General features: G+C 39.5%; 1 protein-coding gene across 4 annotated transcripts in view; it reads right to left on the bottom strand.

Moving 5' to 3' along the window:
• mbd6 (methyl-CpG binding domain protein 6) overlaps positions 1–23,867 on the bottom strand; it is a 241,174-nt gene that overhangs the window by 9,221 nt on the left and 208,086 nt on the right. The window lies entirely within an intron of this gene.

The raw sequence follows: 23,867 nt of genomic DNA, 5'->3' as shown, positions 1-23,867 counted from the left end.
GACATGTATTTCAGTCATCAAATAACTTTCTTCATCCCTGGCTATACTGGTTTTCTTGTGTGCTCAATACACATCCCAATTTAAAATTTGACGATATGTTCAAGGAGTACTTTTGGTATTAGTACATGTCGTGGCTAGAATTAACAAATGTTCTCAAGTACTTCCTGAATGCTGTCAAGTTATTTGTGGATAATAGCCTTTTGCAACTCCTGTAATTGCCGATCTTCAGTAATTTCAGATTGTAACTGTTCAGATCAGCTCAGGTCAAAGTGTAACATATCAACATTGTCAATGTCTTCAACTTCCAGCTGGTTTTATTTTCATCACATGGGTTCTGTTCTACCACAGTAAGTGTGGATGAATCTTATGAATTATGATTACACTGAGATCTATGTCAATTTGAACTCAAGCCTCTGCTGGACTGATGGTATCTATCAGGTAGAGGCCATGATAAGCTTGTGTTAAGACTGCAGCATCCTGCCAATGCATGGAATCTGTAATGCATTGGATACTGATACACAGTCTCATAGGTTGCACCATAGAGGGCCACTTGCTGAGATATGTCTTTTATGATACTGATATTAGCTCCTGTGTTGATTTTAGTTTTTAACATTTGCCAACGTACCTTTCCAGGACACAAAATGTCAATGGTTGGTCAAAAATTTACAAGAAATAGCGCATGACATCAACAATATGAGAGTCCTGATCATCTTCAGAATTTGGTTTTTGCTGGGTTTACTATGTACTATATTAAATACAAAAACAAAAACATCATTCTTATGATGTGCATTGTTACCACTATTGTCATGTTGTCCTAGCTAACAGAACAAGCCTGTGTTTTGTTCTTGGGTCTGTCTTGGGCTTTGGAAACAGATTTCTTGCACGTGTGCCCAATGTCCCTTGGAATCATATGCTTAGTATGTGCAAAAAGCTGCAGAGTTACATATCTTGTTAGTTTAGTCTGGTGCATGTTTCTAGTTGCAGCAACTGTTGTTAGCCCACCACAACGGTTTCATGCTTGCATCCATCTTCAAGGAACATATCAATGATAAGACCCTTACTATTGCCCAGAAGATCTTTTCTGAAGGCTTTAATCAGTGTAGAGGCAATTAGAAGAGCTTTGCCAAGAACTTTTGTCCTGAGAAAAGGCACTCATGCCCTTTGCATGACAGGAGTCAGAATCCGTTAAACCTCGAATCTTTGAGTTCCCTCCAGATTTATTTTTGGATTGTTCAGATCACTCATGGAAAGGCCAATGCAGTAATTATGCTGAGCTCCTCCTTGCCAATGGCAAGCAAGACTTTGAAAGATTTCTTCATGGGATCACTGATCATGTAATCTATAAAATAAAGCTGTATTTGTTGCTTGAATATCTGTGATTCATATACTGCTGTATCCATAATTAAGTGCTCACCTTCTGTTTTCTAGTGAAGGCCTTTGATTTTGTTTTTAAGCAGTAGGTTTTATTCGCTTCTTTCTTTTACTTGCTTTGCTCTTCTTTCTTTATTTGTTTCTGTTGTTTCATTATTTTTCTTGTTGCTGTTCATACAGGGCCTTAGTTACTTTAGGGACTACGCCTTTAAGAATACAAGCCAGTAGTAGCAAGTTTCTGTCATTAGACTGTGGTCACATTAAGTAGGGATAACATCAGCACGGGGGGCTACCCTTCACATTGCCTCCCTATTTAAAGGAATGGAATGTTGTGTCTATTCACAGCTAAGCGCGGCTTCTTGTGTTTTAAAGCTGTACTTCATTTAAAACAGCTATATATTGATGCTGTATGTCGTCTTTGAGTGATCCTTGTCAGTTCACTTTTCAAAAAAAATTGTAGCTAGACAGGACATAGATTTTAAGCACTCTGTTGTTCAATTTACAGATCCTTACATGCAGAGATTGTTCTCCAAATGATTTAATATCCTAGCTGATCTCCAATGAGGTTTCCAAGAAAGCCAGTTGAAACTGGACACTTTCATAAATGGCCAGTGCTGCTAACCAAGACCTGCCATCATAGTATGGACATTGCCAGTGAGCAGGATAGTTGTAGCTGATGCAAAAATGCTTATCTTAACTCCTGTCAACTTAAAAACAAGACGTGGATAATGTGGCCCTGAAAGATTCTGCAGATTTTTATTACAGCTCCCGGTAAGACACATATTACCATCAAAGACTCTTCTGAGACTGGATTTATATTAAGTATCTGGTTATAAACAGTACAATGCCTACATCAGTGCATCACACTTCAATTATATTGATTAACACAGAGTCTGAGGCCTTTATCCCCTTGGTCACATGCAGTGATGATATCACTAGATTGTCTAAGGTATACAAAATACTGTGAGATATAACATGACTCAGACCAACATCAAATTTGATATTGACACTATACTAAGTTGTGGGGTGGGTCTAAGGAAACTTGAGAAGGCTTGGGGAGGATAAGCCCGGGTATTTGTAAAGTGGTCAGAATATTAAACACTATAGTAGGAAAAGCTTAAATTGACAAGATAACCAGAATCTCCAGGGTATAAGGACATGAAAATAAGTAAAGGTCACCAATCCCATCTATTGATTTTGACTGAAACTCACTCAGCTCAACATTGACCACACTTAGAACTTCGGCCAGGTTCCATGACTATAGTTTACAATAATTAATCAATTATTCTAAATATTTGAGGAAAGACAATATCTCCCAATTCTCTAATTTAAACTTGCATCCCCTCGTCCTACTGACCTGGCTCTCAAAGTAATATTATGCACTTGCCTTATTTATAGCATTTAGTACTACATAGATAATTAAGTCCATTTTAAAAAATCATCTTGGTGTTTAGATATGGTCAGATAGTTAACTATAAAAATGCAGGTATGTATTAGGTTTATCAACTGTGAAAATTAATAACTGGTTATGACCAGAAATAAAATTTAAAAAATTATACAATCATTCGCACATTTTGGTCACCAAGAAATTAACACTTTAAATTAACAGTTTCCTTTGGAAATCTTCAATAGGACACTGTCTCATGGATCCATTCCCCAATAAAAGTGAAAGATGGATATTTAGTAATCAGGCTAATTATCCGATTTAAATCCAGCATTGCGGATTTTTCAAGAAAAGAACGACAAGAGTTACAGACGTAAACTATTCGGAATTCATTTTAATTAGCTTCCTCCATCCTGTTTGTGTTTCATCCCTTCTTCTTTCAAAGCCTACCATCTATAAAGTGAGCCTGAACTGCAATCGACAAGAATTATTTGATGAGAAGTCCATAACAGGTGAGCTTAATTCCAGAACTGACAGTGAATTGTAGGGCTCTTGCAGTGCAGTGGTAGTATCCCTACTTCTGAACCAGGAGTTCTGACATCAGGTCCACCTCCCCAGAGATGCATGATAAAATCTCTTAACAGGTTGATTAGAAAATATCTTTAAAAAGTAGGAGCAAGATGCTGTCAATGTCAAGATCAGCCTTGTCAGACATTCTGTCTGATTCTATGGCAATTGTTGCCATAGCCCATGTCACGCAAACATATCCACTGAACTCCAGCAGGGGGCCAATGACCTGAGCAGATTCCTTTTCCACGAGGGGCCAGCTGTGAACTCCCACTCAGATTAAATCACAGCATAAGTCAAACTTGTCGCTATTGTCATCCATGGAGCCTGGCACAGCATCACAGTCATCTCACCCACTGAACCATCAGGTAACCTGCTTACAATGACAGATGATACATATGGGCTTTTGACCTAACTTGCACTTCCAAATGAGAAGTCTTGAGAGCTGATTCAAAAAAGATCATAATGTGATAGCCTTGACTTTCCAAAACATGTAACTGGTCAGAGACCACCTTATTTTACCAATTTTGTTACATTTTTTAAAAAAAAAGCTAGAAAATGCCTCTAACTTAATTTTAGAAAGTTTAGGGCTGTGTTATTACACTGCCTTAAGCACTGATGAGTTTAAAATCATGATTACCCGTAATTACATAAAATATTAAATAGAACTGTATCAATACTGACAGCATTCTTGAAGAATGCAAGGAGTTGATGAAACTGTGTGCAGAAGTGAAATTACAAAGTATACAGATCAAATGCAAATATCGTTAAGACAAAAAAAATTAGATAACATTTGTCCTCCAGGGACAGTGTTAAGCAAACAGCAATACATATTTAGGAACAGAGTATTAATGGATTTGACGCTAAGTATGTTTGATTGTCAAGTAGCAATCAAAGGAAGTGGAATATTGAGTTATGTTGAAGGAAGTCAAGGTTCAATTCTACCATCTATGGTGTTGCTGGAGCACAGATTGCTCAGTCTAACCATTAAAATACAATTAAACATGAGGATATACATAAAAAAGTCAATATTAATCTCTAGCATCATAGTACAAAATATTGCATGGTAAATAACTGGAAAAACATGAACTTTCATTTGAAGAAAGACAAGCACTGGGAATCCAAGATAACAAGGTGTAGAGCTGGATGAACACAGCAGGCCAAGCAGTATCTTAGGAGCAGAAAAGCTGACCTTTCAGGCCTAGACCCACCCAAAACATCAGCTTTTCTGCTCCTAAGATGCTGCTTGGCCTGCTACGTTCATCCAGCTCTACACCTTGTTATCAAGGATTCTCCAGCATCTGTAGTTCCCATTATCTCATTGGGAATCCAGGTGGTTTAGGATAAGTTACTTGACTTCTTCAAATTGGTATTAATAGGACAAATTAAGGAGCTGTGCATTTGGAAGAAACACATTAAAGCACTGTCAGGAATATTTCCTTCAAACAATTCACACAAAATGGATTTTTATGCAGAGTGGTGGATTCAAAACTCCTGGGATAATTCAATTTAGTTGCTGCAATAGATTACTTTTTGGATTGATATGCTAAAATATACCTCCGTCCTCAGCACCCTGCTGCTCATTGATTTGATTCTTCTTAATTCATTCAACAAATCCGTGCCCAAAATAATTAAACAGGTGCTCTTTCAGTGCTTGCAGTGAGTACTCTCTCAAGTCAGAGAAAACACTGATCATGTGCACAGTAAAACATCCTAAACTTGAGAATGGCGTAAATTCCAACATAATGACAACCAAAACTCAAATGCATTGCTCTCACATGATGAAAATAGTGGTAATTTTTTTTCTGCACGTCAATAAGTTTTAATTGCTTAATAACTTGTTAGTAGCCGAGGAAAGCAGATGCCAATGACACATCCGAATACAACGCATCATCCTCCGACACTTCCACCATCTACAATCCGACCCCACCACCCAAGCCATTTTTCCAACCCCACCCTTGTCTGCCTTCCACTCTCTCCGTGACTCCCTTGTCTGCTCCACACTCCCCTCGAACCCCACCATACCTGGCACCTTCCCCTGCAAGCGCAGGAAGTGCTACACTTGCCCCCACACCTCCTCCGTCACCCCCATCCCAGGCCCCAAGATGACTTACTATATTAAGCAGATGTTCACCTGCACATCCGCCAATGTGGTATACTGTATCCACTGTACCCGGTGTGGCTTCCTCTACACTGGGGAAACCAAATGGAGGCTTGGGGACCGCTTTGCAGAACACCTACACTTGGTTTGCAATAAACAACTGCACCTCCCAGTCGCGAACCATTTTAACTCCCCCTCCCATTCCTCAGTTGACATGTTCATCCTGGGCCTCCTGCAGTGCCACAATGATGTCACCCGAAGGTTGCAGGAACAGCAACTCATATTCCCCTTGGGAACCCTGCAGCCCAATGGTATCAATGCGGACTTCACAAGCTTCAAAATCTCCCCTCCCCCCACCACATCACAAAACCAGCCCAGCTCGTCCCCTCCCCCCACTGCATCCCAAAACCAGCCTGTCTCCGCTTCCCTAACCTGTTCTTCCTCTCACCCATCCCTTCCTCCCACCTCAAGCCGCACCTCCATTTCCTACCGACTACCTCATCCCGCCTCCTTGACCTGTCCGTCTTCCCTGGACTGACCTATCCCATCCCTACCTCCCCACCTATATCCTCCTCTCCACCTATCTTTTTTTCTCTCCATCTTCGGTCCGCCTCCCCCCCCTCCCTATTTATTCCAGAACCCTCTCCCCATCCCCCTCTCTGATGAAGGGTCTCGGCCCGAAACGTCAGCTTTTGTGCTCCTGAGATGCTGCTTTGCCTGCTGTGTCCATCCAGCTTCACACTTTGTTATCTTGGATTCTCCAGCATCTGCAGTTCCCATTATCGCCAATGACACATCAGGTGTCTTCTGCATTTTCCCAGGAACGAACATCCAAACATCATATGAGCACAATCTTACTGAGGCACAAATTCCATTTGTCCCCTTATCCTGCAAGCAACTTCATGGAAACTGCCAGTTAGTCCCACATTTGGAAGGTTTTGTAGATTCATCGTACTTTTGCTTTATAAATTGCTCATATTTAATTACAAATTTGACAGAATCAAGATGATTTTATTTCAACTACAATTATTTAACAGGCTAAACTCCAATGAAATTGATCCAACTCTTCGGAACTTATGCCACTTCAGAGATAGAATATAGAACAATACAGCACATGACAGGGCCGCCGGCCCATGATGTTGTGCCGAACGTTTACCCTAATGATGTATTCTTTGGTCTCAGGCTGCCTGATATTAAGCCAGGAAGAGTTAGATATAGCGTATATGCAGCAGTACTTCATAATGGTTTCAGGGCCAAAACAAACTAAAATAAGCAGTGTGACAGTATACAATAGTATGAGTTCAGAACTTGAAACCAGATGCAATCCAAGTGTGTCCTCTGGTCGTTAAACAAAAACTGACAGTTAAAGGAATCTCTTGAAAAAAAAACCATATATCACGACTGTTTTGTTTCTCCTTGGAAATTTGACTTAAAACTTATAGTGAAAACTATATTTGATTATGCATCTCCTACAGTATTGGAGTATCATTAATGATCAAATTTGGTAGTTTGCTTTTCAAGATGGATACAAGTTTCACTGGCCCCGCGTATAGTTTTGAAATAATTTAAGGAAAAATAATGGGGATGGGGAGAAATAACTCCCCATATACATGCTGTTTGATTTATACTGGGTTATACAGAATGTAAATAAACCGCAAATTATATGTTGAATTTATTTACTATTAAGGTTACATTCTAAATGAAAACCTTACGTATACAACATCTTGAACAAAATTACAAAAGACAAAGTACTTTCATCTTTATATTCAGTCTCAAAACAACTGATAATTACTACAGCTTCAGAGTTACCTGCAGAAGTAGAGTGGAGGTTGCATCTCACCGTCATTTGCTTTCAAATGATTTAGCATCTTTTAAAGATCAAACTTCTGGGAGTAAGTTATTTTTAATACTGCAGTGTTTTTCATGGATCACCAGAAGCCGACATCTTAACAATATTATCAATGCTGCCTTTACTACTAAAGCAGGGCTGACTAAGTGGCATAGTATCATTGCACATTTTAGAAAAAACTAGAAGGCACGCAATGTCAATTTCACACTTGGAATGGATTTGACTGTACGATCAATCCTCAATGCACAGCAAGAGATATGAATTTTTGTACTGAAATGAATCATTACTTATGGCATCATCTTTAAGCATCTGAGAAAGTCATTAGTTCACCAAAATTTTGGCTGTATTTTGAAAAATTTCCCCATGTTGAAACTTTTCAGATGCGTTCTTTATTGAGGAGCTACATAAATCTTAAGTGCTTGAAGGAGTCACTTTGGTTATATTTAAGACAAACTAATACAAAGAAGAAACCATTCAAGAAAGATTTTATTTAAGATAAGGCTACTTCTGGCACTTATGAGTTATCACCAATGCTGATTAATTAGATTAAACAGTACGTTATTGACATATATAAAATGGGCTATCTTCCATTAACTTTTCCATGTTCAGAATCATTCTGGGAATGGTAATTCAATAACACAAAAATGTGATGGGTGAAAACAGACCATTCAGCCTAGGGAGTCTGCTTCACAATTCATGGCTTACGTTCGGCTTCCCTTTCCCACTTGCTCCCTCTGATTGGCCAGAGATCTGATAATCTCATTCCTTAAACAGGATCAACAATGGAACATCCATTACCTGCTAGTGTACAGAACTAGAAAATTCACAAACTGTTGAGTGGAGACATTTCTCCCAATCTTACAATCTTAAATGACTGGCCACGTTTCATGAAAGTGTGCCCATTGATTGTTCTTTCTTTGTTATTTGTTGTTTTCCCAAAGAAAATTACAGCCCAGGAACAGGCCCTTCAGCCCTCCAAGCCTGCGCCGATCGAGATCCTCTGTCTAACTGGTCATCTATTTTCTAAGGGTCTGTGTCCATTTGCTCCCTGCCCATCCACGTATCTGTCCAAATATATCTTAAAAGACGCTAACGTGTCTGCGTCTACCACCTCCGCTGGCAACGTGTTCCAGGCACCCACCACCCTCTGTGTAAAGAACTTTCCACGCATATCTCCCTTCAACTTTCCTCCTCTCACTTTGAACTCATGACCCCTAGCAATTGAGTCTCCCACTCTGGGAAAAAGCTTCTTGCTGTCCACCCTGTCTATACCCCTCATGATTTTGTAGGCCTCAATCAGGTCCCCCGTTAACTTCCGTCTTTCTAATGAAAATAATCCTAATCTACTCAACCTCTCTTCATAGCTAGCACCCGCCATACTAGGCAACATCCTGGTGAACCTCCTCTGCACCCTCTCCAAAGCATCCACATCCTTTTGGTAATGTGGCGACCAAAACTGTACACAGTACTCCAAATGTGGCCGAACCAAAGTCCTATATAACTGCAACATGACCTGCCAAGTCTTGTACTCAATACCTCGTCCAATGAAGGAAAGCATGCCATATGCCTTCTTGATCACCCTACTGACCTGCGTTGTCACCTTCGGGGAACAGTGGACCTGAACACCCAGATCTCTCTGTTCATCAATTTTCCCTAGGACTTTTCCACTTACTGTATAGTTCACCCTTGAATTTGATCTTCCAAAATGCATCACTTTGCATTTGCTCAGATTTGAACTCCATCTGCCATTTATCTGCCCAACTCTCCAGTCTATCTATATTCTGCTGTAATCTTTGACAGTCCCCTTCACTATCTGCTACTCCACCAATCTTAGTGTCATCTGCAAACTTGCTGATCAGACCACCAACACCTTCCTCCAGATCATTTACATATATCACAAACAACAGTGGTCCCAGCACAGATCCCTGTGGAACACCACTGGTCACAGGTCTCCAATTTGAGAAACTCCTTTCTACTAGTACTCTCTGTCTCCTGTTGCCCAGCCAGTTTTTTGTACATCTAGCTAGCGCACCCTGGACCCCATGTGACTTCACTTTCTCCATCAGCCTGCCATGGGGAACCTTATCAGACACCTTACTGAAGTCCATGGATATGACATCTACAGCCTTTCCCTCATCAATCAACTTTGTCACGTCCTCAAAGAATTCTATTAAGTTGGTAAGACATGACCTTCCCTGCACAAAACCATGTTGCCTATCACTGATAAGCCCATTTTCTCCCAAATGGGAATAGATCCTATCCCTCACTATCTTCTCCAGTAGCTTCACTACCACTGACGTCAGGCTCACTGGTCGATAATTACCTGAATTATCCTTGCTACGCTTCTTAAACAAGGGGACAACATTAGCAAGTCTCCAGTCCTCTGGGACCTCACCCGTGTCTAAGGATGCTGCAAAGATATCTGTTAAGGCCCCTGCTATTTTCTCTCTCGCTTCCCACAGTCACCTGGGATAGATCCCATCCGGACCTGGGGACTTGTCCACCTTAATGTCTTTTAGGATACCGAACACTTCCTCCTTCCTTATGTCAACTTGACTTAGAGTAAGCAAGCATCTATCTCTAACCTCAACATCTGTCATGTCCCTCTCCTTGGTGAATACCAATGCAAAGTACTCGTTAAGAATGCCACCCACTTTCTCTGGCTCAACGCAGAACTTTCCTTCTTTGTCCTTAAATGGGCCAATCCTTTCTCTAGTTACCCTCTTGCTCTTTATATATGAATAAAAGGCTTTGGGATTTTCCTTAACCATGTTTGCCAGCAATATTTCATGTCCTCTCTTAGCCCTCTTAATGCCTCGTTTCAGATTCGCTCTACATTCCCGATATTCTTGCAAAGCTTCATCCATCTTCAGTCGCCTAGACCTCATGTATGCTTCAACCTTTTAGTGTGCCCCATGTAAGGTCCATTACGAGTCTTGGTTGTTTCAATAGGGTCATCTCGCACTTCTTATTAATTCCAGAGACGATAGGCAAATTTACTCAGCTCTCACACCAAGACAACCCTCTTATCGCATCTCAGGGATCAATCTAGTGAACCTCCTCTGGTTTGAATAACAGTCCCTTAAACAGGGAGACCAAAGCTTCACAAAATATTCCAGTTGTGCTCACATCAAAACTTTGTTCAATTGTCTCCTTATTCATGTATTCCAATCCTTTTGCAAGAAACACAGCATGCATTTGCCTTCCTAACTGCCTGCTCTGTTTACTTTGTGCGTCTTACACAATTCCAAAAAGTCCCTCTGCAGATCAACATTTACAGGTTTTGTAGATTTTCAAAGACATTGCTTTTGTGTTCTTACGACAAAAGTGAATAACCTCATACCACTGTCACTTTTCATTCCATCTGTCTTCTGGGTGCCCACTGACTTTTGATTTGATTTGATTTGATTTATTATTGTCATGCCTGCTCCAGTAGAGATGTACAGGAGTACAGTGAAAAGTTTTACAATGTCGCCTCTTATGGCGCCATTTTAGGTACGAGTACCTCGTTACAAATCTGAGATAAAAAACAGGAATAAAAAGTAGCTGAAACGTCAGCTTTTGTGCTCCTGAGATGCTGCTTGGCCTGCTGTGTTCATCCAGCCTCACATTTTATTATCTTGGAATCTCCAGCATCTGCAGTTCCCATTATCTCTGATAAAAAGTAGCTGCATTTGTTTACAGTGTTTAAAGAATATGTTAGAAATAAGACATAGTCAAAGGATTGGCATTACGCAGTCAGATAAAAAAATTCCAAATAAACATTACACTGCAGCAGCACAGTGCAGGGGCTTCTCTATATGGTTTGACTGCCCACGCTAGATCCCAGTTCAACAACTATCCCCACTCAGCTCCAAGCCTGCAGTCCACTCCATTCTGGCTATCTGCCGCTCCATGGTAAGTTCCAGGATGCTTCCTCCGCATCAGTCGCCACCAAGGACTGCTTCCCCAAGTCGGCCACTGCACCGGGACTGCTTCCCCCGTGCCAGTGTACCAACATACTGTGAGAAGTATAGCTGTGCATGCTAACCAGACAAATCATACCTTACATAAGTACATCAGGGTAGGATAACAGAGTGCAGAATACATTGTAATAGCTAGAGAGAAGGTGTAGAGAAAGATCAACTCTTAATATGTGAAAGATCCGTTCATAAGTCTGAAAACAGTAGGGAAAAAGCTGTTGTCAAATCTGTTGGTATGTTTTCAAACTTTTGCATACTCTGCCGGGTGGAAGAGTGCTTAACTTCTTTACCCAGAGAGTGGTGGATACATGGAATGCTCTGCCCCAGAAGGCAGTGGAGGCCAACTCTCTGGGTACTTTCAAGAAAGAGATGGATAGAGCTCTTAAAAATGGTGGAATCGAGGATTATGGGGATAAGGCAGGAACAGGATACTGATTGTGGATGATCAGCCATGATCATAATGAATGGTGTTGCTGGCTCGAAGGGCTGAATGGCCTACTCCAGCACCTATTGTCTAACTGAGGTGGGAGGGGTCTTGATTATGTTGGCGACTTTCCCAAGGCAGTAGGAAGTGCGGCGAGAGAAAATTGAGGGAAGGGTGGTTTTCGTGATGGACTGGGCTGCATTTACCACTCTACAATTTCTTGTGGTCTTGGGCAGGGCAGTTGCCACACCATGCTGTGATTCACCAGATAGGGCGGTTTCTGCGGCATAAGTATAAAAAATTCAGAAGAGTTATTGTGGATATGCCAAATTTCTGTAGCCTGCTTTCTTAGCTGTCACTTCAATGTGGATGGACTAGGATAGACTGGTGGTGACATTAACTCCTGGTATTGTGAAGGTCTCCACCACCTCCATCTCAGCACCATTGATACAGACAGAGGTGTGTCCTCTACGCCACTTCCTGAAGTTGATGACCAGCTCCTTTGTTTTGCTGACATTGAGGGACAGATTGTTGGCTTTATGCCATGCCATTATCTATCCCTGTTCTACACTGTCTTGTTGTATGAGATCCAACCCACTACGGTGGTGACATCAACAAATTTGTAAATGGAGTTAGAGCTGAACTTAGTCACAGTGTGTATATAAGGAGTAACTTAAGCGGTCTCTTTTTGCAGCCTAAATGCTCCTCACAGCAAACATTTCCAATTGACTTTGTATAGTCAATGAATATACATACTTTACATCAGTGACTTAGAAGAAGCAGAGTAGAGTGAATAAAGCTGTGGAAGCATTGATTGTGGAAGTCCTTCATTATTCATAGCCTGCCAATTTAAAAATGTCCCACTTATGGTGATTGTTTGCTATACATTAACAAATATTTTATCTAAAATTTGCCAATAATTGTACACAGTTGTTGTACATCAGCGTGGACAAACATTGAAGCCATTTTCAAATTATGGGAAAAGCACAATCTGGCTCCACCCCCAAATACCACCATTCACATCAGTTGTAACTCTGTTTCAAAAACTGTAACATTTTCTGAAAGTAGAAGTTCAGTACAAGAACATTTCTGCCATGAAACAGGGCAGTCAAGCCTGCAATAAAGACAGAACTGTGGGTTCTATTTGCACTACATACTTAGAGAAATCCAAGTACCTGCGCATATAGTTCAAAACTTAATTTCAAAGTTTACCTTATTTTTCAGTTCTTCAAAGAAAGTTAACTGCTTTTTTGCATGTAAATTTGAAAAAAAATCCAAGACATTGCGGCCTGTACAAAACTTCACATATTTTTCTTGTTGAAAGATACAATACACTGACCATGCTACTATTGCTTGCTAATCCCGAAGTAACGGCATTCATCAAACATCCTGTTCCTGATCTTTTCTGCCGCCCCTCATACTTGATACAAAAACTGATCATACTGGTTAGACTGTTCCACTTTTTTCAACTTAGGTTCAATATCAAATCCCTCTTGTAAACGAATGAAGAAACATTGCATTCAGTCGATCCTGTCATACGGAGCTTCTCAATGCCTTGCACAACGAAATTGTCTACTAACTTGCCTTCATAGCCTTTACTTCCATTAATAGCTATGGGGAAAATATAAAACCTTTGGTACCAGGTACTCAAGGATGCTGCCATGTCTGAGAATGGTATATCAGCTTTGACTAAGAATATAATTTGTTGTATTCGCTGCAGCATAGTCCATTTTGACATTTTACAAACATTCCAAGACAAAAATCCCTATTGCTAAATGATTTGCATTGTTGTGCAATTTGATCAGGAATTTCAGTTGGAAGATCAGTTGGAACTGAGGCAGGAAGAACATTAAATATTTTTTCCTACATTTACACATTTCCCTTCATGTTCACCTTTTCTTTGAAGTAATCATAGTCAATTTCAACAAAGCATTTCATAATGCCAAGTGCCATTCCATGACTTCAACAGATTTACGAGCTAAACAACACAAAAGCCATGATCCCAAAAAGAAATGCTCCAGAGAAAAAGTCATTTGCAACATTTATTTTCATTTGTATTGTAGTTGATTTGTTGCAAAACCAGTATTATCAATTACTGGTCACATTTTGCATGTCCTTCTGCAGCTTTTGATTTTAACACTGATTCTGGCCCACACAGGTCAGAAAGACCAAAACAAATACTAGGAAGTAATGGGAATTAGGCTTCGATATCTTCCCTAGAAAAACTGATTTGTTTATAAGAACAATATATAGAGAAAGATATTATATTCCAAGTGTGACTGGAACATGTTCAAAATTCTGTATACAGGTACTTGGTGTCTGGGTGCAGAATTTAGGTGGTATGAAACAAAGACTTACAGCATGCAAAGTGGCCATTTTGTCCCTCTTTGGACAGTGACAAACAAACAATATAGAACATAGAACAGTACAGCACAGAACAGGCCCTTCAGCCCACGATGTTGTGCCGACCATTGATCCTCATGTATGCACCCTCAAATTTCTGTGACCATATGCATGTCCAGCAATGTCCCCAATGACCTTGCTTCCACAACTGCTGCTGGCAACGCATTCCATGCTCTCACAACTCTCTGTGTAAAGAACCCGCCTCTGACATCCCCTCTATACTTTGCTCCAACCAGCTTAAAACTATGACCCCTCGTGTTAGCCATTTCTGCCCTGGGAAATAGTCTCTGGCTATCAACTCTATCTATGTCTCTCATTATCCTGTATACCTCAATTAGGTCCCCTCTCCTCCTCCTTTTCTCCAATGAAAAAAGTCCGAGCTCAGTCAACCTCTCTTCATAAGATAAGCCCTCCAGTCCAGGTAGCATCCTGGTAAACCTACTCTGAACCCTCTCCAAAGCATCCACATCTTTCCTATAATAGGGCGACCAGAACTGGACGCAGTATTCCAAGTGCGGTCTAACCAAAGTTTTATAGAGCTGCAACAAGATCTCACGACTCTTAAACTCAATCCCCCTGCTAATGAAAGCCAAAACACCACATGCTTTCTTAACAACCCTGTCCACTTGGGTGGCCATTTTAAGGGATCTATGTATCTGCACACCAAGATCCCTCTGTTCCTCCACACTGCCAAGAATCCTATCCTTAATCCTGTATTCAGGTTTCAAATTCGACCTTCCAAAATGCATCACCTCGCATTTATCCAGGTTGAACTCCATCTGCCACCTCTCAGCCCATCTCTGCATATTAAAAAAAAACTGTCATGCTCATTGCCAGAAAAATATACTAAAAATAGGAAATCACAAAGGTCATCGAGCACAAAATCTTAAAAACAAAGTTACCAGAAAGATAGATGAAAATATTCATTATGATTTTCTTTCAAGTCATCTTCAACATTATTAATTTCTCAAGCAGTAACTTGCCTCCAGGGAGATCACACAGTAGGACATGATTAACAGTTTGGTTTAGAAAAAGAAATCAGTAGCACGCTCCATTCCAAAACTGTTTTTACCTCAATGCCAGTTTCCTCAAGCACCTCCCTTAATCATGTGTCACTTTTTCTCATTTCTTAAAACAAAGTGACATTTGGTCTTGTATTTTTTTCCATTTAAAAAGAACTTGTTCAATTGTTTTGACAATGGTGCATCTCTGGCAGGCCTCTTACACCAACATGGATGTGTAGACAGGTTTCTAATTCCACAAATGGACACGACTGGCCTTAACAACTGGCAAACATAAATGCACAACGGTAGGTATTGATGGAAGTAATGGTGTTGAGAGAAGAATAACCCATTCCCATCTTTTCTTAATCAATTTGTCAACAGATACTGCAAGTATACTAGGGAGGGTTCTGGCTTGTTGCAAGTCTTGGAAGTTGGAATCAAGTTCAATATTAAAACTAAAAGACTCATTCTCTGAATTAGATTTTCCACTGAAATTCAAATTTTGCTTATAGGAAATGAACAAAATCAGAAGTGTTACAAATGAAAGCAAAAATAATGCTGAGAGAACATTTCTAAAAGCCACATGTAGATGAGTTGAAGAGATGCGTTTGAACAGCACGGTTTAGGAGGGGGGAAAAAGGGGTCATATGTGGTAAGATCCTAGCCTCTGGACCATTTGTCCCAGGGTCAAGTCCCATCTGCTCTATGGGTATGTCATAACATATCTGAACAAATTGATTAAAAGTAAGATATATTTTGAAGAGGCAGATTCCAAAAGTTATTGTTATGAAATCTGTGGTTCATGTAGAAGAATGAATAGTAACTTTCAATGAAAGGATTACCGGTAAAGAATCAAATTATTTACATGTCAATAAAAGAAGACTGAGTCTGAATATACTTCAGCAGCACCTCAAATTTATGAATCAAACTTATTGGCAGTTTCCTTATTTGTCTGCTTCTGCCTTGTGTTTGGCAGTGAATTTCAGAATTTTGAGCCAGCAATGAAGAAGATGCCACAATATACCTGCAAATCAGGATGATATCAGACTTAGAAATGCCTCACACGCTGACCTGCAAAAGGCTTTCCACCATCTACAAGGCAGAGACAGAAGTATGATGGCTCAATTGTCCTGGATTAACACAGCTTCAAAAGTACTCAACATAAACTTAGGCAGCTTTTTTCCTGGTGATCATAAACCTCTCAAAGTGTCTATTAATCTTGATCTTCTACCACGGTAGAAGATATGGAATTGGGATGTACCAGCAATGGAGCCATGGTGCATGCCTATTGTTCCAACTTTTATATTGCAGTTACGTTGCACAGAATGATTAAGGTGGCAAGCTGAATGTTGCCAAAGCAGGTTGCTTTAGGTTGGACGGTGCAGAATTCTAATTCTGAAATTGCACTCATCTAGGCAGGCCACATGCAATCGATCATATTTCTGAATTATGCTTTGTTGTTTGTGAAAAACATTCTGCAGTCAATTGGGTTATTTGCTGTAGAATACACAACCTCTACCTCATTCTTGTAGTCAGGGGAAGTGATGGCCCAGTGCTATTATTCCTGCACTGTTAATCCAGAGACCTAGGTAATGTTCTATGGATTTGGGTTTGAATCCTGCCACGGCAGATGGTGAAATTTGAATTAAATAAGAATCTGGAACTAAGAGTTTAATGATGACTATGAATCTATTGTCAATTGTTGTAAACACTCATCTGAATTACTAAAATACTTGAAGGAAACTGCCATCCTTACCTAGTCTGGCCTACAAGGGAATCAAGATCACAGTTGTATGGTTGACTCTTAACTGTCCTCTGGCCAAGTGGGAGATGTGTAATAAATTCTGGCCAAGACATTGGTGCCCTTAACCCATAAATGAATTAAAGACTTTTCATGTGGTGGTTCAATTAACTTTCTGGTCAATTATAACCTCCCCAGGATGTTGACAGTGAAGGATTCAATGATGACAACATTATTCAGTGTCAAAAGCAGGTGGGCTCAATGTTTGCTGTGGATATTCATTGCTGGCTACTTGTGTGGCATACAATGTTACTAGCCACATAATAGTTCAAGCCTAGGCCTTCCTGTGGTCATGGATTGCTTTCTTATCTGACAGTTTGGGAAAATAACTGAACACTGTGAACGAAGATCTTTATGAGGTGGCCAAGGAACTTCTACAGAAATGTCTCAAAGCTGAAAAAAATTGGCTCCCATCATGATAACCATGTTTCTTCGTGCTGGGTATGGTTTCAGTCAATGGAGAATCTGTCTGGACTTTCATCAACTGCAATTTTGCTAGGGCCTCAAAGGGACAAATCTAACCTTAACGTCATGAGCAATCGCTCTAATCTTAACTGTATTTGGCCCAATTGGACTAGTTCTACCTTATATGAACTGATCTGGACACATTGAGTATTTAGCAGATAATACTGTTGTAATTGTACTAGAACAATTTGACTAAAGGAATGTTTCAGTACCAGAGACTGGAGCCATTGGAGGATTTAAAATAGCAGCTGATGGAAAGGTGAATGTATATTTAGACTGTAACAATGCATTCATGTATTTGAAATATTAATAGGTTGGATACAAGGCCATAATAAAATTAGTGAAGTTTTCTTTTGACAAGAAAGTCATGGCAGTTCTTTTGAAGGAAATTTATACAAGATCAAAGATTAGACACTGGTGAAAGGTAGTAAACATGGGGCCAAGGAGAAGACGTTGGTGATCTGGAGATGAGACAGAAACGATCAAGGAGAATGGTGCTGGTTTTATAGAGATAAGCATGTAGAAAATTCAGAAGAAGCTTTAAGAGATAGAACACTGCAGGCTGTTTGGGTGGAAGGAAGATACCTGCCATAGGAATGGTCCAAAATTTCTTTACTTTTCATATCTGAACCAAAAGTGAATTATGCAGTGCAAGAGATCAGGGAATAAGGCCATGGGGACAGGTTTGCACTGGCTTAGTTTTAGGACATGACAACCTTTATGGAAATACTTCAACCAGACCCAAATACATAATGCAGATGGCATAACGTAACTGTGCAAATGTTGTTGAAAAGGGTATTTAAAATCTGTTTTGGCAAAGATCAATTTCTGAATTTAACGGAAAACTGTTCAATTTCAAGAACTGTTCAGACTGTGCTTAGTACCTTCCTTATCACATGGTAAAAAATGAAGTCACTGCAGCCCTGCCAGAGGGCTGCTCTCTCATTCAAGTGGTGGTTTAACTGGAAGGTCATCATGCCTCAGGTGAGGGAGAGGCTAAGAAGCCCAAAATCTCTGATGTGGCTAAGGTCCAAAATCAGTCAGGCAGCATGAAGATGGTTAAATGTCACAGAGGAAAGTTCATGCCTTGGTCCATCAGACTGTTAGTCAGCTTACAAATCCTTTCGCCACATCAATTATTTTCAAGGTCAGAATGTGAAGACACACAACAATTGCAAGCCACTTAACCAACCTGAGGGGTTTGGGAAGTCAGAACAGCATATCGACTTCAGTCCTTTAGCAGCAATAAATATACTGTCAATATTCACTGTAATTAGTACACATTTTAACTTTTTGTTTAACAGGCATGACTTAAGGAGAAAAATTCTCTGTTTATGGCCCAAGTTTTCTCTTCAAATGACACACAGTCATACAGTTAATGTCTGCATAACTGCATTTAACTTGTCAACAATCAGTTAATCATTGCTGACTATCATTTGAGGAGACAGAAGGTTTGTACAACAATATTTGAAGACCAAAATAGTTGAATGCTGATAAATGTATAAACCAATTTGGTAAGAGGTACTATACGAGGATCAAGACCTTTCAAAAATTCAAAGCAGAGTTTTGGAACTTTTATATTGAATCAGGTGAAATAAAAAGCAGATTCTTTTTTGTTTCGAAATATAAGTGCACCATTATCGAGTCAGTTATGATTAAGTTTGAAGGAATATTTCAGGATTCTTCTGCTAGGTTTGTTGTTGATCTTACAAGTTTGAAATTCGAACAAAGTGCATTTTTCTTTATACAGCCATAATTTTAACACTTGAGATTAACAATTGATTAAATGACATCAAAGCATGATGTATTACCGCTTCAAAAAAGAACAAAGCAAGTAAACGGTTTCTTGTGGAAGGAGGACAACTTTTCAAATGTATAGCCCTTCAAACAGTTTATGAGCCTGTTGCTATTCATTGCAGATGCTGGGTGATTTGTTGTTTCTTTCCAACATTTTCTACATTTCATTCCACATTTGTGCATTCTTATTTTTAATGCAGGCAAGTACAGTTTCCAATTCTTTAGCTAATTTAAAATCCTTGTTCTTGGTTAGTCCAATTCACAATCAAATATATTATCACTGTAGTTTCCATCGGTTGCACCTGTTTGTGGGTTTTTGAGGAGGCTTTTGATATCAAGTTTTTGATTGAGGAAGTGTAAGGATACAAAACGGCATGTTTTAAAAACAGCCAGTTATTGCATGAGAATGAAATTAAAACAAGTGTTTTTAAAGATAGCACAGCATGGAGCTGGAGGGACACAGCTGGCCAGGCAGCATCAGAGGAGCAGGAATATTGACGTTTCAGGTCGGGGCCCTTCTTCAGAAATGTCCCAAAACGTCAACTTTTCTGCTCCTCTGATGATGCCTCGTCTACTGTTTTCCTCCAGTTCCACACTGTCTTATCTGTGACTCCAGCACAGCTAGTTCTAACTATCTCAGAGTGTTTTTAAAATCATTTTCAGTTATTTATGTGTTACCAGTTGTGGAATAGATTAATTGCACCAGGTTTCCACTCAAGCATCAACAACTTACATGTAAAGCCCCTTCAAATTTATTAAATGCCCCAATACACTTTACAGAAAGTTATCACAGTGTGACACAAAGCCGGATAAGGAAGTACTCGGAAAGATAACACAAAACACTTGGTCAAAGTCGTCAGTTTAAGGAGGGAATTCCACAGCTTTTGGCCTTATCAACTGAAGCTACGGTTTCAAATGATGGAGCGATTAAAATCAGGGATTCTCAGAGGCTCAAAGTAGTGGAAAGCAGATACTTCTAAAGTATACGGAGCTGAGAAGATCCCCAAGATCAGGAGGGGGTAAAGTTATGGATTTGGAAAAAAAATGATGCCTGCTTTGAAATTAAAGTCATACTTAAGGGAGAACCAATTTAAAATCACTAAGCTCATGGTGAATCAGATTTGGTGAGAATTACGAGGAATCAGGTCAACTTAGGTATAGAATGGAATACCAGCCAGGTGTGAGTTTAAATTGTCAAGACTCTAGGTACTAAAGGCATGTGAAAAGATTTTAGCAGTACATCAGGAGTAAACCAGGCATGCAGAGAGGTTATATAGCAGAGGCTGAAAAGACAATTTGAAATATCAGCAAATATTTTTCAAATGCAAAGTTGTTTTTTTTTGAACAAAAGTATGTTCTATGATAATGCTCAAATCCATTGGTTCATAGATGATTTTCCATTTAGCAATATGCAAAATATATTGAGTAAAGGCCTGCATAAACAAAGTTATAAAATTAACATTATTTTACATTATTCTTGGCCATTGTGATCTTAATTACATTCCAAAACAGGTGAAGAACAAAACATAAATACTGTATACACTACCGATAAACAATGTTAGAAATCTCTCACGCTTGAACTGCTAACATTTTTGCTAAAAAGCTGTAAAATGAAATAAGTTTATATGTTTAATGCAGAATTAACTGTGCTAGAGTTGAAATGCAGTACATCAATTTCAACAATCTCAACTTCACATTTTGCAGCATAACAGTATATTAAAAAGCCTAAGTTAATAAAAAAAATTACATAAAATGTTCTTAAAGTTACTTGATAAGCCAAATTTAGTGATTGCATCTGTTCAAGTCCACAAAATTGCTACTGTAAGTTTTTGAGGAAATCAGAGGAAAATTTAAAATGTTAGCTATATATGATTATGACAGGTACTAGGGCCAACAAACACAGATTTACGATTCTGGGCAGGAAATGCAGGGGGACTGAGAGGAAGAATGATTTAATGTAATAAATGATAATGACCTGAACACACTACTTCCACTTCACCACCATCATGGGTAATCAAAGACCTCAAAAAGGAAATCGGAAGGACATTCGAAGAGTTATGGGGTCAAGAGTTAATAGAACACCACAGAAAAGAAAGTTGGTTTTAAAACTACAGAAAGTCTTTTCTGATCTAAAATACAATGAATAGCTCGATTATTTCCCCCGAGACTCAAAAAAAATTTGAATAGACTTAGGTCTTGCTACACCATATACTGCCAAGTGAAAGAAATTGCCCTATTGCCTTCATTCTACATGCGATTCTCCCACCAACATGCTTCCCTTGGCTGAACCGTCATAAGTCTAACCATCTTCAAGGTTCATAATGTTTAATTCACAAGGTTGTCTACAATCTCAACTCATTTAAGTCTCTATCTACATCTTCCATTCCAATTTCACCCAAAAATGATTTCTACAGTTCCGTCACCAAGTCATTTTTCTAAGGTTTTGGAGTAGACCTGTAGCTTGATTCGCCGAACTGGTTTGCTGTTCTGCGGACATTCTGTTATTGTGCTTGGTAACATCCTCAGTGCAACCTTGGATGAAGCATCGGTGTGTTTTCCCGCCTAGTTTTTAAAGCTCTGGGATCCGTTGTGATGCATTGCCTCACTTCCAGATTTACTCCTTAGTGGAATGTATATGGGATCGAGTTCAATGTGTTTATTAATAGTCTGCTTCGTGGAGTACCATGCTTCCAGGAATTCTTGTGCTTGTCTCTGCCTAGCCTGTCCCAGGATCCTGGTGTTGACCCAGTTGTGGTTCTTCTTGTCCACGTGGATTGAGATGAGTGCGTATTGGTTGTGTTTTTTTTTTGTAGCCAGCTGGTGTTCATGTACTCTTGTACATGAAACTAACAACAAGAGTACATGAACATCAACTGGCAACAAAAAAGACATAACCAATACTCACTCATCTCAATCCACATGGACAAGGAGAACCACGACTTCAACTGGGACAACACCAAGCTCCTGGGACAGGCTAGGCAGAGACAAGCACGAGAATTCCTGGAAACATGGCACTCCACGAAGCATGCTATTAATAAACACACTGAATTCGACCTAATACACATTCCACTACGGAGTAAACCTGGAAGCGAGGCAATCCATCACAATGGACCCCAGAGGCATTAAAAACCAGGCGGGAAAACACACCGACGCTTCACCTGAGGCTGCACCGAGAATGTTACCAAGCACAGCAATGAAACGTCTGCGGAACAACAAACCAGCTTGGCGAGCCAACCAACCTCATTTTTCTCCCATCTAGTCAGCCTCCAGTAACACCTTTGTTACCTTTATCAACATACTCTAAGTTTCTTTGCTCTGCCTTTTATGCTTTCCTCTTCACAAATCTAATCATGGTCTCTCACCGTTTCCCTGATATAATTCCAAATGCTGCTTCTTCAGATTTGGAGCTTTCAGAGATAAGATTTACTGGTAGTTGGAACTGCACAGATTACAATAAATGTATTCAACAAGTGCTTTGTATCAATGAATTAATTCTTTGAGCTTGCCCCCTATATATTGGCATCCAAATCTAGATATACAAATCACCTAGGTATACTGACACACACATATTGAGACTAAAAGTAGACTAAAAATCACTTAGAACTCTCACTCAATCTGAACAGCAGTGATTTAGCCTAAATCTTTAGGTAGTCACCTGCTGACATTTTCTACATTTCATTTTGTACCATGCAACTGAATTCTTCTGCCAAGCTTTGTATAAGCCACGTTATTGAATGCCTTTTGAGAATGCATATGCACAACATTAATTAAATTCAGACTATCAATGTAACAAATGCTACAGTGAAAAATTTTAAGTACGTACTTCCTATTTCTCCAAACTACGACATGATTGATTTGAGGCTGCTCACTTGTGCTCCTTCTCTGAATGTTTAATGCTTACTTAAATTGTTTATGGTCCCCTTTGGAAGTACTCTTTCTTTCTGAAGAACTGTTATTCTTAATTATTTTCAAATGTTAAGTTTGAGCTCTTGTCTTTTCAACTTATTGATGTATAACTGTTTTTAATTTCTCTTCCCAACTCTTAAACACAGATTTGTGTGTCCCATGATTACTTATTTGAATGCTTTTCATTAGCCTCAGCTACATTCATATCAATTAAACTATGCTGTTGGAATCACCCACAGTATAATTTTACTGACTTTCTGTTGCATTTGATATAGTTGATCACCTATCCTCTTCTGTGGCCTTTGTTTCATGGTGCTCCACAGAACATTTCTCACTATCGCTATATTGTAATCCTGAACTCCCTCCTAATTGCAACCATGGCTTGTCGTGATTTAAGAAGGAAGATCATCATCACTTTCTAGGATGAAATGAAGGTTGCCCAGTAACAGCAGTAACTCCCCAACCAGTCCTGCATGGTTACTTCTGGTGCACTACAAACTTTTATCCTGAGTCCTCTCTACTTCTCATTTACAAGTTGTTTCTCAATTAAAATATCCATGGGGAAGGGTCACGATTTATACAAAGGTTAGTTGCAACGGGCAAAATCTCCCAACTACCAGTAGTGACACATCTTGACTTTCAGATTATCCAATATTAAGCCATGAATCAGTTGGAGCTTCCACAAATTATGAAGCCCCATTCATCCACAATCTCCACACTTATTGCAACTTTATTCCTTTCCTTGCTGAAATTAAAACTGATAGTACATAATCTTTGGACAAACAAGACTTGCTTTCCCCACTTCTGCAGCATCACCCACCACTTTCATTACT

The sequence above is a fragment of the Stegostoma tigrinum genome, chromosome 7 (assembly GCF_030684315.1).
Source record: "Stegostoma tigrinum isolate sSteTig4 chromosome 7, sSteTig4.hap1, whole genome shotgun sequence".
NCBI classification, from domain to species: Eukaryota; Metazoa; Chordata; class Chondrichthyes; order Orectolobiformes; family Stegostomatidae; genus Stegostoma; species Stegostoma tigrinum.
The sequence above is the reverse complement of the archived record's forward strand: the minus strand, read 5'-3'. Positions and strand labels throughout refer to the sequence as shown.